The sequence below is a fragment of the Nomascus leucogenys genome, chromosome 2, assembly GCF_006542625.1.
Source record: "Nomascus leucogenys isolate Asia chromosome 2, Asia_NLE_v1, whole genome shotgun sequence".
In the NCBI taxonomy this organism is placed as follows: Eukaryota; Metazoa; Chordata; class Mammalia; order Primates; family Hylobatidae; genus Nomascus; species Nomascus leucogenys.
The window spans coordinates 36,682,370-36,692,445 of NC_044382.1; positions in this window are offsets into that span (position 1 = coordinate 36,682,370).

Genomic DNA, 10,076 nt, shown 5'->3' on the forward strand with positions numbered 1-10,076 from the left:
GAACATATATTTATTCTTACCTCCTGACCCTCATGCATGTTTTAGCATACATGTTATACACAGAGTTCTGTATCTTGCTTTTAAAAATTTATTTAACTATTCTGGTAGTCTTCCTATCAGCTCATGGAACTGGCTCCTTTTTAGTAGCTGTATTGTATTTCATTTTACAAGTGTGCAAAACGATTCAATCAGTCCGATTGACGGATATTTAGGTTGTTCTAATATTTTTCTTTAACAAGCTGGGATGCCATGGATGCCCTTCCAGAAAGACAAAGGACTTAGATTTCTTTCTGTCGGGTATGGGGCTTTCCCTCCCTTCCCCTCTCACTTTCCCCATAGAGTTGGCTGTGTATGTGGGGCATATCCTGTATTTTGTCCTACTTGACTTTGTCAAGACTCCTTGAATGTCCCGTGTTCAGCTTTTTTCAATACATTCAAAAATTCATCAGAGCTACTTTTCCTCGACAGTAATTGGCACCTAAATTAAATCACCTAAATGGCAACACTAGCTGAAAAGCGTATCTCCATAAAGATTTGGACAATACCTTCTTGGTTTCATGCAGGTTCGGCTGAGGGAAGAACAGAAGGGAAGACTGAGAATTAAGGGTACTTATTTTCTTATTCGGGAAAGGAAAACACTGTTCTTTGCAGAAGTCCAAAGTCATGAACAGGAGCCACCGTTAATTAGAGATAACTTTCAATCATACACACTGATTCTGAAAATCGGCCAGTCGGCGACAGCATCGCCGCAGTAACCGCACTCCTAAAAGTAAGCGGATCCACGACAGCCCGAAAGGCAGCGCATCAGGGCCGGCCCCTCGGTCCCCTCCGCTGCTCAACAGCAGCCAATGAGCGAGTGTCTCGCTCCCGCGCCTGCGCTCCCGGAAGTCGGGGGCGAAAGGCAGCCTCCGCCTATGATTTGCTAACAAAGCTGAAAGGCCTTAGATTCCTAAATACTGACGCTTCAGAAGCGCCACCAGACCCTGCATGACCCGCTTCCCTAAACCTTACACTGAATCAGCCCTGGGGGTTGGGAGATTTTCCCATACAGGTACGGTTCTCTCTTGCAAGCAAACCGGAAGTTCACTTTTTTTTTTTTTTTTGAGCATCAGATGTCAGGTTCAATGTAACGCAACTCTTAACAGTTGGACCTTGTTTGTGGTTTGTTATGAGTTTGGTCTTATGAGTGACAGATGTACTGAAGCGGCTGTGAGCTTAGCAAAGTCAGTCTTCCATTTTTGCAGTAGTTTATATGATCTGTTTTTTATTTGCGTATATTTGAACCCTGATTGTCAAAAAGCAAGGGTAAATTTTGTGATGAAATTTCTGACCAGTGGACATTTATTAAAGAAGGAAAAGTCCTTTTGAAGCTCTTTGTGCAGTAATTGTTCATTTAGTATAAAAATGATAGACATTTAGATGGAAACTAGCATATATTAATGGCTAAACATAAAAGAGATGTAAGATTTTCTCAACTAGTACTAAGAAAAGTGATAGACTAACAAAGTTTTTTGATTAAGAGAAACTCAGATTAAGACAAAAATAGTTGTAATAGAAGTTGTAATGGCCTTCCACACTATATCATTATCAGTCTTTCTGCTCAAATAACTATTTGAACATACTACTAACAAAGTATTTTCTGGTTCCAAAATTGCAAGCAAAATTTCAAGTGCTAGGATAAAATCGACTGCCCTAATAAAAAATATAATAGCTTCATTTATTATTACAGAGATTATCAAATATCTAAATGCCTCATCTTTTTATGGCATAGCCACAATACAAGTATCACAATACAGGTACAACTTTTCCTGCGCGCACTAGTTTTCTCATAAAAACACTTGCAATAAGGCAATTGCAGGTAGAATCCCTTCCAGGTGAGACTTCAGAAACAATAGCAAATATTTGCAGAGCCTCTTGAGTTAGCAGTTAATGAAAATGTTTTTACTGTTTTTGTTGGAGATAATACAAATAGAACTTTTAGTGGATGTATGCATACAAGTATACTGTTTATGTGATGTTGAAGCAAAGCCTCAATGATCCTATGGAAGGTATTGGCAGTCCTGCTTGTGTTCTCATAATGCTGCGTAAATAGCATTGGAGGGATGTCTTCTATTGAAACTGAAGTAATTATCATGAAATTGTTCTCCTACTTTAGTATTTATAGGGTTCTAACTGAACATTTTAAGGATTTTTATGATTTTGGCATTCAGAATTCTTCATTTCTCTTGCATTCAAAAATCCATTGGATCTCTTTAACAAACATAGTTGAGAGAATCTTCCATTTATTTCAAGCACTGAAATTATACTTTAATTATGAATAAAAGGCTCCCAAAATTCTTGACTTTTAAAATAATCCATTGAATGATGCCTAGTTATTTCTCATTCATAGTTTTCAATGTCAATTCTGCAATAGGATTCTGCAAATTGAAAGAGCAAATAGTGTTATGTAAGTACTACTCCATTGCTAAATGTATTTGTTGAATGTGTTGAAGGAGAATTGATGAAAAATGCATCCCTTGAATTATCAAAACTATTCTTAAAAGGGACATTACATATGAACAGGAAAATAAATTTTAGCTCAAAGTGGACAATTATTACAACCCTTGTTATGACCATCTTTTAAGATGGATTTCATCCCTTGAAAAATTCAATTTTTTTACATGGATGTTACTAAATACCTTTCCAGTGTGGGTACAAGTGGAATCACCATGTGTGGTGTCATGAAAAAGAAAGAATAAAATCTACACTACATTATATTACATGTGTTTTTTATTTATTACATGAGTTTTTATTCCTTCTTTTCACTACACTACATCATGTGTTATGCATACAGGTACAATGATTATTCAAACTTGAAGCAAAACCTAAATGATTACATTACGTGAAAAATTTCATGATAATTACTTCAGTCTCAATAGAAAACATCCAATGCTATTAAGCAGCATTATGAGAACATGGGCAGGACAGCCAGTATCTTTCATAGGATCATTCGGGCTTTGCTTCAACTTTGGATAAACATTGTACCTGTTTGCATACATCCATCAAAAGTTCTATTGTAATCTACATGTAGTGCAGTGAAAAGAAGGAATAAAAACTGATGACAGTTTTTGTCAGTGGACAACATTTTAAAGAGTCATTGATCAAAAGATGCAATGTGATCCTGAAGAATGGAAAAGCAAGTTATGCATGAGAGATGACACATGTGCTTCAGCCAATCAAATTTGAAGAGTAATTCTCAGAGTTGGTAACTTTATGCCTATGCATGTTCAATACACTGGCTTGTAAAGCTAATGTCAAGCATGATTTCTCATTAATGAATGTTCAGTGGCCAAAATAACAAAATAAATTGGATGCAACCACTGCAGAAGTCATGATAAAATGTAAATGGAACACAGACTAATTGCAAGGAATTTTATAAATAAATTCTGCAAAATGAAAAACTATTAGGGAGTGCCAAATCTCCAGGGAAATATAATAAAAGAGGTATGTAATTTAGATATTTACAATTTATTTCAGATAAGCAATGAATATGTTACTAAAAGTAACTTACTAAAAGCATAAGTCAGGCCGGGCACGGTGGCTCACGCTTGTAATCCCAGCACTTTGGGAGGCTGAGGCGGGCGAATCACGAGGTCAGGAGATCGAGACCACGGTGAAACCCCGTCTCTACTAAAAATACAAAAAATTAGCCGGGCGTGGTGGTGGGCGCCTGTAGTCCCAGCTACTCGGAGAGGCTGAGGCAGGAGAATGGCGCGAACCCGGGAGGCGGAGCTTACAGTGAGCCGAGATTGTGCCGCTGCACTCCAGCCTGGGCAACAGAGCAAGACTCCGTCTCAAAAAAAAAAAAAAAAAAAGTATAAGTCAGTGCATGCAATATTTTTCTATCTCAGTGTACATATGCACAGGCAATTATAATTCAGATTTCACTGATGTTCTGTACTTTTATTTGTTAAATCTACTCCCTCAGCCTCTATGCCACTGTGCCTTTGTTTGTGCCTGTCTGTAATGCCTTCCTCCTCCTCTTAAATGATCAAATCCTGACTCTTTTGAGCCCATCTCAAAACCCTAGTAATAATGGTAATGGTCCCTTAGTGAGGGCTAACTCTGTGCCGGGCACTGTTCTAAGGGCTTTATATATGTTAAATCATTTGCTCCTCCCTGAGATGATTATTCTTTTTTTTTTTTTTTTTTTTTTGAGATGGAGTCTCGCTCTGTCGCCCAGTCTGGAGTGCAGTGGCGCAATCTCGGCTCACTGCAAGCTGCATTTCCCGGGTTCATGCCGTTCTCCTGCCTCAGCCTCCCGAGTAGCTGGGACTACAGGCGCCCACCACCATGCCCGGCTAATTTTTTTGTATTTTTAGCAGAGACGGGGTCTCACTGTGTTAGACAGGATGGTCTCAATCTCCTGACCTCATGATCTGCCTGCCTCGGCCTCCCAAAGTGCTGGGATTACAGGCAAGATTATTATTCTTGAGAATAATACTACATACAATGTGGCAGGTATTATTTGCCTAAGATGCATTACATCATTTACCCTTTGTGAGGCAACTGCTCTTAATAATAATAGTACATACTGTAAGGTAGATATTATTTTTCCTATGTTATGGGTGAAGCCATTAGGGAACAAAGACATGTTATAACTTACACAGACGTTACACAGCCCAAAAGTGGTAGAGCTGGGATTTGAAGCCAGATAGTGTGGCCGTGGAGTCCATTTCTGAACCCTGACCTGCATGTACCCTGCTCTGCCCTGTGAGACTCTTCAAGCTATGACCCACTTTCCCATTTAATGTTGGAACCACACAATTTATTATATAGTTTTTTTTCTTGTGATGGAGCCTAAAATTACTAAATTTGTTTTCATTTCCCCCTTTAAAAGGAATCTGCCATAGACAAGAGGTGGAATCAACTCAAACATCCATCAACAGATGAATGGATAATCAAAATGTGGTAGGAAGAGACATAACTACAGCAATGATAAAAAGCTTAGTGAGGCCAGGTGTGGTGGCTCATGCCTGTAATCCCAGCACTTTGGGACGCTGAGGCCAGCGGATCACTTGAACTCAGGAGTTCAAGACCAGCCTGGGCATCATGGCAAAACTCCATCTCTACAGAAAAAAAAAAAAAAAAAAGCTGGTCATGGTGGCGTGTGACTGTAAGCCCAGCATTTTGACAGCCCAGGACAGCAGGATTGCTTGAGCCCAGGAGTTTGAGACTAACCTGAGCAACATAGTGAGACCCCATCTCTACAAAAAAATTTAAAAATTAGCCAGGCATGTTGGCTCATGCCTGTAGTCCCAGTTACTCAGGAGGCTGAGGTGGGAAGATTGCTTAAGCCTGGGCAGTGGAGGCTGCAGTGAACTGTGATCACACCACTGCAGTCCAGCCTGGGCAAGAGAGCAAGACTCTGTCTCAAAAATTAATTAATTAATTAATTAATTAAAAGTTTAATAATTGCCAAGAGGTTCAGAGAGTTAAATAGGTCCTAAATTATAGTGTCATATAGAATAGTTTCACTGTCCTAAAAAAATCCCCTATTTTTTAGGGGATTTTTGACACTATGCATGTGTCAAAACCCATAGAATTTTACAGCACAAAGAGTATACAAATTTTTTTAAAAATCATTTAGGAAAAGGATGCCAGGACAGAATATAGAATGTGACAAAACAATATAACTGCATTAAAATGTATTAAACAACCTCACTGAAAGTTATAGAGAGGGAAAGATGCTGACAAGTAACTTTGGAAATTAGTGGAGCCTGTCAGATGAAAGGCAAAAGAAGCTGTACATAAGCACTGTGCTCTACTTGATAAAGTTGTTTTACACGGGAGTGAGGGTTACAATCCTGGTACTGCTATACATGTGAACTGAAATCAAATAATTAAGTAAATGGATGGCAGATAGTAGGGGAAAATGTGGTATATACATACAATGGAATATTATTCAGCCTTGAAAAAGAAGGAAATCTTGTCACATGCTACAACATGGATGAACCTTGAGGACATTATGTTAAGTCAAAAAATTGTTTAATGGCTATAAAGTTTCAGTTTTTCAAGATGAGAAAGTTCTGGAGGGCCGGGCGCGGTGACTCATGCTTGTAATCCCAGCACTTTGGGAGGCCGAGGCGGGCGGATCACGAGGTCAGGAGATCGAGACCATCCTGGCTAACACGGTGAAACCCCGTCTCTACTAAAAATACAAAAAATTAGCCGGGCGCGGTGGCGGGCGCCTGTAGTCCCAGCTACTCGGAGAGGCTGAGGCAGGAGAATGGCGTGAAGCCGGGAGGCGGAGCTTGCAGTGAGCCGAGACTGCGCCACTGCACTCCAGCCTGGGCGACAGAGTGAGACTCCGTCTCAAAAAAAAAAAAAAAGAAAAAGTTCTGGAGATTGGTCACACAACAATGTGAATATATTTAATACTACCAAACTATAGACTTAGAAATGGTTAAGATGGTAAACTTAATGGTGTGTGTGTGTGTGTATGTTTACCAAATTAAAAAGAAAAAGAAAGGCCAGGCGTGGTGGCTCATGCCTGTAATCCCAGCACTCTGGGAGGCTGAGGCAGACAGATCATGAGGTCAAGAGATCTAGACCATCTTGGCCAACATGGTGAAACACCATCTCTACTAAAAATACAAAAATTAGCTCGGCATGGTGGCACACACCTGTAGTCCCAGCTACTTGGGAGGCTGAGGCAGGAGAATCGCTTGAACCTGGGAGGTGGAGGCTGCAATGAGCCAAGATCGCACCACTGCACTTCAGCCTGGCGACAGAGTGAGACTCTGTCTCGAAAAAAAAAAAAAAAGAAAGAAAGAAAGAAAAAGAAAAAAGAAATTCTTTCTTTGCCTTCTAGGCTTCTCCCCCCTCTTCTGCCCTCTAAGAAGCCAGTTTTTGGTGGTTTCAAATCTGGGCTTTTGAGATGAGAGAGAGAAGAAGGGAGAAACAACTGAGAAGCCAAAAGGACTGAGAGAAATTTACTACAAGGAAGAGGAGGACAGAGCTAAATTGAAAGGAAAGCAAGGTAGAAACCCACTTTGGCTGGTCATGAGGGTGTGCTGTTGGGGCAAAGAGATTTTTCAGTTAGAATTAAGAATTAGTGGTTGGCTGGGCGCAGTGGCTCATGCCTGCAATCCCAGCACTTTGGGAGGCTGAGGCAGGCAGATCACTTGAGGTCAGGAGTTCAAGACCAGCCTGGCCAACATGGCAAAACCCCATCTCTACTAAAAATACTAAAATTAGCTGGGTGTGGTGGCATGTGCCTGTAGTCCCAGCTACTTGGGAGGCTGAGGCAGGAGAATCACTTGAACCTGGGAGGTGGAGGTTGCAGTGAGCTGAGATAGTGCCACTACACTCCAGCCTGGGCAACAGAGCGAGACTGTGTCTCAAAAAAAAAAAAAAAAGAAAAGAGTGGTGGAGAAGGTTTTCCTGGTTAGCAGTAAAATTAACGAAGGAGAATTTTAAGAGGTGCTCTGAGTTCTGATTTGGATCATCTTTGATTTTCTTCTAGAGACATTAATAAAAATGTTAATTTTCAGTTGCTGGATTGTTTCTCTGAATATGTCCGATGAGAGAATAATAATAATGATAATATTAGGTTAAACAGTATGAAATTGCTGATATTTTATGGTTTTTGACCCAGAAAAGTCACAGTTTCATATGGTTTAATAACTGGTATTTATTGACCACCAGCCATGTGTCAGGTGCAGTTCCAAATGCTCTACACATGTCAATTCATTTCATCCTCACAACTATCCTATGAGTGGCCACTATGATTATCCCCATTTTACAATTGAGGGAGCTGAACTACAGAAAAGTTAAGAAAAGTGTCCCAGCTAATTAGTGATTGATCTAGAATCTGAATCCAATGGGCTTTGGAGCCAGTGTTCTGAGCCACTTGGGGCTTTGGCTTTTATGTGCAAGGTACCACTGAACTACAGGGAGTATGGGAAATGCAGGAAGTAGTGACATATGGCTATCATTATAGGAGGTAAGACAGGGCCTCAGAAAATGAAAAGGTGGAAAACAGCAAGTAACAGAAAGAAAGGCTCAGCAAAAGCCTTGGCAGGGGATTCCACAAACGTGGAAGGGAGCAGGATGTTGGAGTATAGGGGTGGGGAGTGGGGAGTCTCTGATGGGTCTGATGTTGCACCTCCAGACACAAGGGAGTGGCTACAAAGGTTGAATCTCTTGTTTGCCACCCTCCCCATTGGTGGATTTTTTTCTGAGCGTATTAGATATATTGCTGCATAACAAATCACTCTCAATTTAGCAGCTTAAAACCACAAGTGTTTATTATCTCACAGCTTCTGTGGGTCAAGAATTCAAGAATGACTCAGTTGAGTGGTTGTGGTTAAGGGTCTCTCATGAGATTTCAGTGAAGCTACTGGCCAGGGTTGCAGTCATTTGCAGTCTTGACTGGGACTGGAGGATCTGCTTCCAAGATGGCTCCCATGGCTGTTGGGAGAAGCCTTGTTTCCTCGGCACCTGGGCTTTTCCATAAGGCTGCTCCAGTGTGTCCCCCAAATGGCAGCTGGCATCACTGAGAAAGTGATCCCAGAGAGAAAGCAAAGAAGAGGCTGCAATGGCTTTTATGACCTAACCCTAGAAGACACACCCATCATTTCTGCACTATCCTGTTGGGTTACACAGGTCACCCCATCCACTGTGGAATGGGACTATGTAAGAGTGTGAATCACTAGGAGCCGTCTTGGAGGCTGGCTATCACACCGAGTTACTAAAATTCATAAAAATGTAATTCCTAGAGCCTGGAGGTCCACAAGGGTATGGACTTTGCTTTGTTCATTGTTGTGTCCCCAGAACCTAAAATAGTGCTGGGCACATAGTAAAGGCTCAATAAATATTTTATAAATGAATGAAAAAGAAGACCGCAGGGCAGGTGGCACTTTACTTGGCTTGGATGGAAGCATAAGATTCATTAAGTTTTCAAGGTTTTGTTGTTGTTTTTCCTTCAAGACAAAATCATTCATTTCATACAAATATTAGGTAGAATGTATCCTACCCCACAGCACCCACTTTGAAAAAATATGATGAGTCAATGAGACGATGCTTTAAAAACTTTTAGCACAGTGCCCAGCACAGAGTAGATGGTCAATTACTTTGATCAAATCTTTTCATTAAATTTTTTTTTTTTTGCCCAATGGGGCAGGGGGGTTTTGTTTGAGACAGAGTCTTGCTCTGTCACCCAGGCTGCAGTGCAGTGGTGCGATCTCAGCTTACTGCAACCTTCACCTCCTGGGTTCAAGCGATTCTCGCGAGTCAGCCTCCTGAGTAGCTAGGATTACAGGCACGTGCCACCACGCCCGGGTAATTTTTGTATTTTTAGTGGAGACAGGGTTTTACCATGTTGGCCAGGCTGGTCTCAAACTCCTGGGTTCAAGTGATCTGCCCGCCTCTGCCTCCCAAAGTGTTGGGATTACAGGTGTGACCCACCACTCCTGGCCAGATCAAATCTTAATAACAAGTTAGTGTGTGTCTGTGGCAGATTGTAGTTTTTAAATATGGCCATACTTGTACATGTATCCCGTCCAACATTCTCTTCTTATAATATTACTGAACTTCTTACACAGAGAGATGGGGGTCTATGTTTTCTCTTTTTAAATCTGGATAGGGGCTTGTGATTTCTCCAACCCACAGAGCTCAGCAGAAGTGATGCTATATGACTTCTGAGACTAGGTCAAAAGAAGGATACAGCCTTAGCCCACCTTTGTCTCTTGATACGCTTGCCCTTGGAACTATGTTGTGAGGAAGCCCAGGCGACAAGGAGAGCCATGTGTGATTGTTCCACTGACAGTGAGCACCCGTTGTCAGACGTGTGAGTCAATGAGCTTTCATATGATTCCAGCCCCAGACTTTGAGTCTTTCAGTTGAGGGACAAGATATCATCACCACTGTATCCTGTCTGAATTTCTAGCCCACAGAAACTGTGAGAAATAAGTCATTATTGTTGTTTTAAGCCACTAAGTTTTGGGGTAATCTGTAATGCAGCAATAGATAACTAATAAAATATCCTTCCAGAATTTCCTCTAACTAGCTTCAGGGGAAAATGATATTTAATT